This window comes from Mirounga leonina, unplaced genomic scaffold, assembly GCF_011800145.1.
Source record: "Mirounga leonina isolate KUSES-001 unplaced genomic scaffold, KU_Mleo_1.0 Mir_129, whole genome shotgun sequence".
Taxonomy (NCBI): domain Eukaryota; kingdom Metazoa; phylum Chordata; class Mammalia; order Carnivora; family Phocidae; genus Mirounga; species Mirounga leonina.
This window is the reverse complement of record NW_023270323.1, coordinates 6,559,153-6,566,902: the sequence shown is the minus strand read 5'-3', so window position 1 is coordinate 6,566,902 and position 7,750 is coordinate 6,559,153. Positions and strand designations below refer to the sequence as shown.

The window sequence follows — 7,750 nt, the reverse complement described above, 5'->3', positions numbered from 1 at the left end:
TGCCAAGTCTGGTTCTCTTGTTTGCTTTGTCTTTTAGACTGTGTTTTTTTTGTTTGTTTGTTTAGCATGCCTTATAATTTTCTGTTGAAAGTAGACATGATATCTTGGGTAAAGGAACTAAGGCAAATATGCCTTTAGTATGAAGCTTTAGTTTTATAGGAGTTATGTTGTATTTATTGTTTTAGCCCTATGTATCTAATCTTTCAGTTTTCTCTAGTATCCTTATTTTTGTCTCCCCTGTATTATTTGAGTTTCCTTAACAGCTTATTCTTTTTTTTTTTTTTTAAGATTTTATTTATTCATTTGACAGAGAGAGACACAGTGAGAAAGGGAACACAAGCAGGGGGAGTGAGAGAGGGAGAAGCAGGCTTCCCACAGATCAGGGGGCCTGATGCGGGGCTCGATCCCAGGACCCTGGGATCATGACCTGAGCCGAAGGCAGACACTTAACGACTGAGCCACCCAGGCACCCCAGCAGCTTATTCTTAAATACAGTCTAAATTTTGCAGTTTTTAAATCTGTAATTGTCTGTTTTACAGGAGTCCTAATGATGTGGTAGTAAATTATGAGGGAGGACATTATTCTATAATCCTACAATTAGGTCTAAGTATTTTACCAGGTTTGTGGCCTAGAGCTGTAACTTTCACAAATGCTTCTCAGCTTTTTACCCCCCTCAAGAGAGATAGGAAGGCAAAAAGTCCTGGAATTAAGTATTTCCTTTTACTCACATGGGTCTAGCTCTGGCATCTAGCAAAATAGTTTCTTTGGGGGCAGGAGGAGAGCCAAATTCTCTGGATATTTTTCAAAAGTATTACTTTTCCCCTGGGCTTACATCAAATGGTTACTTTTTCCCTCCCCTGCTTTTGAGTGTGCAAGAGTATTTGCTTTTTTCTGATTTTCACCATGATGAAGACTCTTATTGGTCCTACAGATAAAACTCACAAAAATGTGTGGTCCCCCTAAGACTGGGCACCCAGGAGTTTTTAACTATCAAGCTAGTGCACATTCAGCTTCCAGAAGTTTGTCAATTTTAGTTTAAGATTTCCTACCAGTTTCTGGCTCCAGGGGCCTCTGTTCCTGGTAAGCTGTGACCTGTGTATTCATCTGTCTCTCCAGTTGTCAGGGCATCAGTTTGCTCTGTGCTCTCACGTCTCTGATGTACCTAAGGAGAGTTGTTGATTTTCAGTTTGTTTAGAAATTTTCTTGTTATAAGATTTGGAGTAACAACTTCCAAGGTCTTTACATATCAGATCAAAAGCTGGAAGCCTGGATAGTACTTTAAAAAAAATTGTATCAAAGACTTGCCAAGTTAATTAGTAAAATAGGAATATAGGGATATTTAAAAAGTTACAAAACTCCCTTTTGATTTCAGTATTTTTTAAAAATCATATAAATCGATTGCAATAGTATCAGAGAAAAATTAAATTATTTTCAATGGAACAAAAATTATACTGACGTTGGCTTTCTAAAAGAAACAATGGAAGTCAGAAAGTAATGGTATGATATTTTACCCTATACTGGCAAACATCCTTTGTAAGGATGAGGTGAAAAAAGACATTTGCCAAAAAACAAAAATAGAGATTTTATTACAAATGAAATGTTACCAAAGGAAATTTTTAAGTAAGTAGTGGGCAGAAGAAAATAATACCAAAGGAAAATTCCAAGATGCAAAAAGAAATAAAGAACAAAGAAAGGTATACTTTAGGGTATAAATCTAGAGAAATCTATAAAAACAATACAATTAACTCTTCTGTGGGTTTCAAAAGGAAAAAAATAGTCTACATAATAAAACCAGTATAAAAATGTCAAGGTGTGTGTTTGACATTAAAGTATTCTCAGGTTCTGGCATTAAGGGATGCTAGTAAAGATACTGATTATCTTAGACCTTGATGACCTAAAAAATAATTATAAAATGTCTAAAATAACTACAAAGATTAAAAATAGAATGTGGGTACGCCTGGGTGGCTCAGATGGTTAAGCATCTGCCTGCGGCTTGGGTCATGATCCCAGGATCCTGGGATCGAGCCCCTCGTCCGGCTCCTGGCTCAGCGGGGAGCCTGCTTCTTCCTTTGCCTCTCCCCCTGCTTGTGCTCTCTCTCTCTCTCCCTCTGTATCCCTGTGTGTCGAGTGAATAAATAAAATCTTTAAAAAATAATAATAAAAAAAATAAAAATAGAATGTGTAGCATTCTAACTAGTACCAAAAATAGATTAAAAAATACTCTGACAATCAAAAGGAGGATATTGCAATGATGGCAGGGCATAGAAACATATTGCAATAGAAGATGCAAGCTAAGACTATAAAATAATAAATTCAAATATATCAATGTTGCAATAAATCTACATAAACCACTTTTTTAAAAAGCAAGGCATTGTTTATTTATAGAACATTCATTATAAAGTTTGGATCAAACTTTATGCCCACCAAACTATTGAATAAAACAAAAAAATTAATTAATAAAGACAAAAAAAGTCAAGCAAATAATAAATACTAATTTAAAAAAAGAAAATTATTTAGTTATTGTAATATTACTTTTTTTAAGATTTTATTTATTCATTTGAGACACAGAGATACAGAGAGAGAGAGAGAGAGAAAGCATGAGCAGAGAGAGAGGCAGAGGGAGAGGAAGAAGCAGGTTTCTCGTTGAGCCAGGATCCTGATGTGGGGCTCGATCCCAGGACCCTGGGATCATGATCTGAGCCAAAGGCAGACACTTAACCATCTGAGCCACCCAGGTGGCCCAGTAATATTATTTTGTGATATTTTGTATATATCCATTTGGACAGATGTCTGTGCTAGAGATGTATATTAGGGAGTTGTTTGCATATAGATAATATTTAAAGTTATAGGACTTGATAAAACACCAAAGTGCGAATTTTATAGGAGGAAAGAATCAATATTGAGTGCCAGAAACCACCAGCTTTAAGATGTCAGTGAGATGAAGAAGAAGCAGTAAGAGAGATGAAAAACAGCCATCAATTTGAAAGGAAGAAATCCAGGAAGTTTTCTGAAAGTCAAGTGAAGACAGTGTGTCGAGGTGGAATGATCGATGAATCATGGTAAAGTCTGCTTATAGTTCAAATAAGATTAGGGATGATGATCGATGATTAGACAGTAATGACAAGGACATTGATAATGTTGATAGCTCTTATGGCATATTGTGTTCCCCAACACCCCTAATATCAATTTCTCATTCCATAATCAGTAGTAGTAATTTGTTTTTTAACAATTAATTCTCCCTCACTCCCCTCTTTTTTAAAAATCAGAAATGAGGTTTTTCTTTCTATTGTTGTATTTATTCCAAAACTCCACACATTCAATACAGAAAAGTTTCCTTTATTATATACATAACTGGTTTATATTAATTGGGGAAATAAACCTTATTTACATGCTTTTCTTGTGGTTGTCTTACTGAACAAAACAAGATATAATACTTAGAATATACAAGTAGATTGATGTTTCTTCTCTTTTTCATCAATATAGATGAGATTATTAGGAAAAAACTTAAGAAATATTCTATCTAGGTCCATGCAAGATATTAACAGGGAACAAATAGAGAACCACCTCAATTGCTGCTGGGGATTCTTCTGTTCAGGAAGATCAAACACTAAGTTACATATATCTTCTCTAAAAGTACCACAAATTTTTAATTATGACCCAGTCCCATGGGACATATATGGATATTCTTGCTGATCCAGGTCCAAATGAGATAGGATTTTTAATGATACCCACATGGAAGAAATCCTTAGAAGCCATTTTCCATAATCTTAATCTTGCTAAATTTAACTTATTTTTCTTCCTACTGGTTTGCTTCTGAGATTTCAAATTTCCATATATAGAGTCTAAATTATGATAAAAGCTGAAGGTCAAATTTTGCTCTTTATAATTCAAGGTAAGTAGTCAATTTTAGAAAGAGAAAGAAAAGATCTTCAACTCCCATATACAATCAACTGTGCCATCCACCTGCTTCCATTGTCACAATATTTATAGTTGTAAAAGCCACATATCAGGAAAATGCTCAATGTATTTGGGTATATTTTGTTTCAGCTGTAAATTATTTCTTCCACAGCTAATTAAGAGGGACCGCATGTATGCCTTGAAATTTCCTTATGTTCCTTTTATTCATGGTCTAGACTGAAGGAAGATATAAGTTGCCTACTTTATGATTTCTTTTCCATGATCCCAAACTTGATTTCTATTTATAGGGGATGACAATTCACAAGCAGAAAGTTTATCTGGGTTTTATCTTCCAAGCCACATGGAAATATAAATAGTGAAACTTGAAGATTATTAGAAGAAAATGGAAGAGTCTTGTCTAGTCTCTATTATAAGACTTTTCTCCTTCCTATTAAGGTCTACTCCATATTATGGTAGACCAGCTGTAATTTTGATGATTCAATATAGTTATTTACTAATATTAATGATTCTTATCTTGAGCAATAGATTGCAGCAGGTAGTGTGAGTTCTGAACTGACCCTATTAATTGGTGTGTTATCAAATATTTATTCTTCCCAGCACCATCTGACAGTGTAGCAACTTACCTTGAATACAATAGGGACATTTTATTTGCATCTTAACAAAGTTGAGATTTCTACCCAATTTGAATATGACATATATTCTATGATATCTCTATGTGGATTATAAATAAATGAAGAAAGTAAATTTAGCTATTCGAAATGTTTTATGATTTGTGAGGAAGAGCATTACACACAAGAATCAAATGCTGCTGGGGGGGTTCAAGATGGCAGTGCAGGGAGATCTTGAACACATCTCCTCCCATAAACACAAAAAAATTTATAACAACATATAAAATGATTCCCTCCTAAAGAGACCTGAAAACTAAATAAACAGAACTCCCACAACAAAGGATAAAAGGATAACATCAAAATGGGGAAGAGAGACAGAAACATGCTCATGCCAAAACAAAAACAAAACAAAACCCAATAAAACCACCCAAGGAAATGGCAATCCACAAACAAAAGGGATCTCACAAATATGTAACTTTTTTCCTGATAAATAAGGGGTCTGTGCTCCACACCAAGTATTTTAACCTCTAGTCCTTGCACAGGAGAGATGAGTTCCCAAAATGTCTGGCTTTGAAAATAAACAGGGATTAATAAACAGGGATTTCTGTAGGTAACAGAAAACCTGCTTTTACAAGGCTCACTAAAAAATTCACTTGCACTGGATCCTTGCACAAAAATACCAGTTTGAAAATCACCTAGACCATATGGTAAGGAGACCCACTTATTAATCTTAAAACATCTGCAAGAAAGGCAGGAAATTTTTGGATCTCTCTCTAGGGCAGAGACACCAGTGAGTGCCATTTTGTGATCTCATTATAACTTCTAATACTGGCAATGGTGGGAGCCATTTGGAACTCTTCCTCTAACCTGTTTGCATTGAAGAGTGTGTCCCACTAAGGGCTCTGCCTACACCCATGCTATAGCTCTGTATCAACAGGAGACTGGATGAAGCAGAAGAACAGATTGGTGAGGTGGAAGACAAAAAAATGGAACTTACACAAATGGATTGGCAAAAGAAAAACAAATATTTACAAAAATAAAGTACTTAAAGGGACTTTTAGGATAACATTGAGTATAACAACATTCACATTAGAGAGGTCACAGAAGGAAAAGAGAGAGAGAAGACCTGAAAACTTATTTGAAGCATTAATGGCTAAAAATTTCCCTCATCTGGATGAAACTGACATCCATGTCAGGAACCCCAGAGAGATCCAAATAAGAACCCCAAGCAATTCACACTAAGACACGTTATAATCGAAATGGTAAAAATTAAAGAAAGAATCTTAACAGCAGCAAGGAAAAAAGTGTTACATACAAGGGGAACCCCATAAAGCTATCAGCTATTTTTCTCAGCAAAGAAGAAAAAGAAAAAAAAATGCAGACTAAAATGGAGCAGTATGACATATTCAAAGTGTTGAAAGGAAAAAACTTCCAAACTTCCAACCAAGAATTCTCTACCCAGCGATGATTCAGAATTGAAGGGGTGAGCAAGGATTTTTCAGATAAGCAAACCATAAAGGAGTTCATTGCCACTACATCAGCCCTACTAGAAATGTTAAAGAGATTTCTTTAAGCTAAAAAGTAGTGGCACAGATAAATAATGATTTTACAAAAGTAAAAATCCCACAGCATCTGGGTGTCTCAGTTGGTTAAGCCTCCAACTCTTGTTTTCTGCTCATGTCATTATCTCAGGGTTGTGAGATCAAGCCCCACATTGGGCTACGCACTGGGTGTGGAACCTACTTAAGATTCTCTCTCCCTCTCTTCCTCCCCACCTCTCTTTTTTTTTTTTTTAAGATTTTTTTTATTTCTATTTACTTGAGACAGAGAGAATGAGAGAGAGAGAGCACATGAGAGGGGGGAGGGTCAGAGGCAGAAGCAGGCTCCCGGCCGAGCAGGGAGCCCGATACGGGACTTGATCCAGGGACTCCAGGATCATGACCTGAGCCGAAGGCAGTCGCTTAACCAACTGAGCCACCCAGGCGCCCTCCTCCCCACCTCTCTTAAAAAAAATAAATAAAAATCTCAGTGGAAAAGGTAAATATATAGTAAAGATAGTAGAGCAATCATTTATAAAGCAAATATAAAGGTTAAAAGACAAAAGCAGCAAAATTAGTGAAAAATGCAATAATTCATTAATGGATGCATAATAAACATGTAAAATATGACATCAAAAACATAAAACATAGGGGAGGAGGAGCAAAAATATAAAATTTAGAAAGTGCTCAAATTTAAGTTCCTATCAACTTAAAACCAATGGTTACATACATAGGATATTATATGCAAATCTCACAATAACCACAAAGCAAAAACAAAAAGAAAAAAAAAGAGAGAAAGGAACCCAAACATAACACTAAAGAAAGTCATCAAACCACAAAGAAAAATAAAGAAGAAGAAAGAAACAGAGAGTAACTACAAAAACAGAAAACAATTAACAATAGGATAATAAGTATATACCTATCAATAATTACTTTAAATGTAAATGCATTATATTCTTCAATCAAAAGACATAGAGTGACTGAATGGATAAAATTTTTTTAAAAAAGGACCCATTTATATCTGCCTTATAAGAGACTTACTAAGAATTAAAGACACAAACAGACTGAAAGTAAAGAGACAGAAAAAGATATTCCATGCAAATAGAAACAAAAAGAAAGCTGGTGTAGCTATACTCAGCTCAGACAAAATAGACATTAAAACAAAGACTGTAATAAAAGACTAAGAACAGCTTTGCGCAGTGGCAGTGTCGTAGCCACTGATGTTTATCCGAGGCGCGATTATTGCTAATTGAAAAGACAAAGAAGAGCATTACATAACAATAAAGAGGTCAATCCAGTAAGAAGACATAACATTTACAAATATATATGCATCCAATATAGAACCAGAATATATAAAGCAGGGGCACCTGGATGACTTAGTTGGTTGAGCATCTGACTCTTGATTTTGGCTCAGATCATGATCTTGGGGCCATGAGATCAAGCCCTACATCCAGCTCCATGCCCAGCAGGGAGTCTGCTGGAGATTCTCTCCCACTCTTTCCCACTCCCTCAACCCCTCCTTCACTCCTGCATGCTCTTCTCTCTCTTTCTCTAAAAATAAATAAATAATTATTTTAAAATATATATAATGCAAATATTAACAAAGCTAAAAGGAGAAATTGACAGGAATATGATAATAGCAGGGGATTTTAACACCCAACTTAAGTCATCGAATACATCATTCAG

The 7,750-nt window shown here is 35.4% G+C and overlaps 1 pseudogene; it reads left to right on the top strand.

The window, feature by feature from the left end:
• The first annotated feature begins 7,252 nt into the window (after window positions 1-7,252).
• On the top strand, window positions 7,253-7,404 carry LOC118010997 (annotated as a pseudogene).
• The last annotated feature ends 346 nt before the right edge of the window (window positions 7,405-7,750 follow it).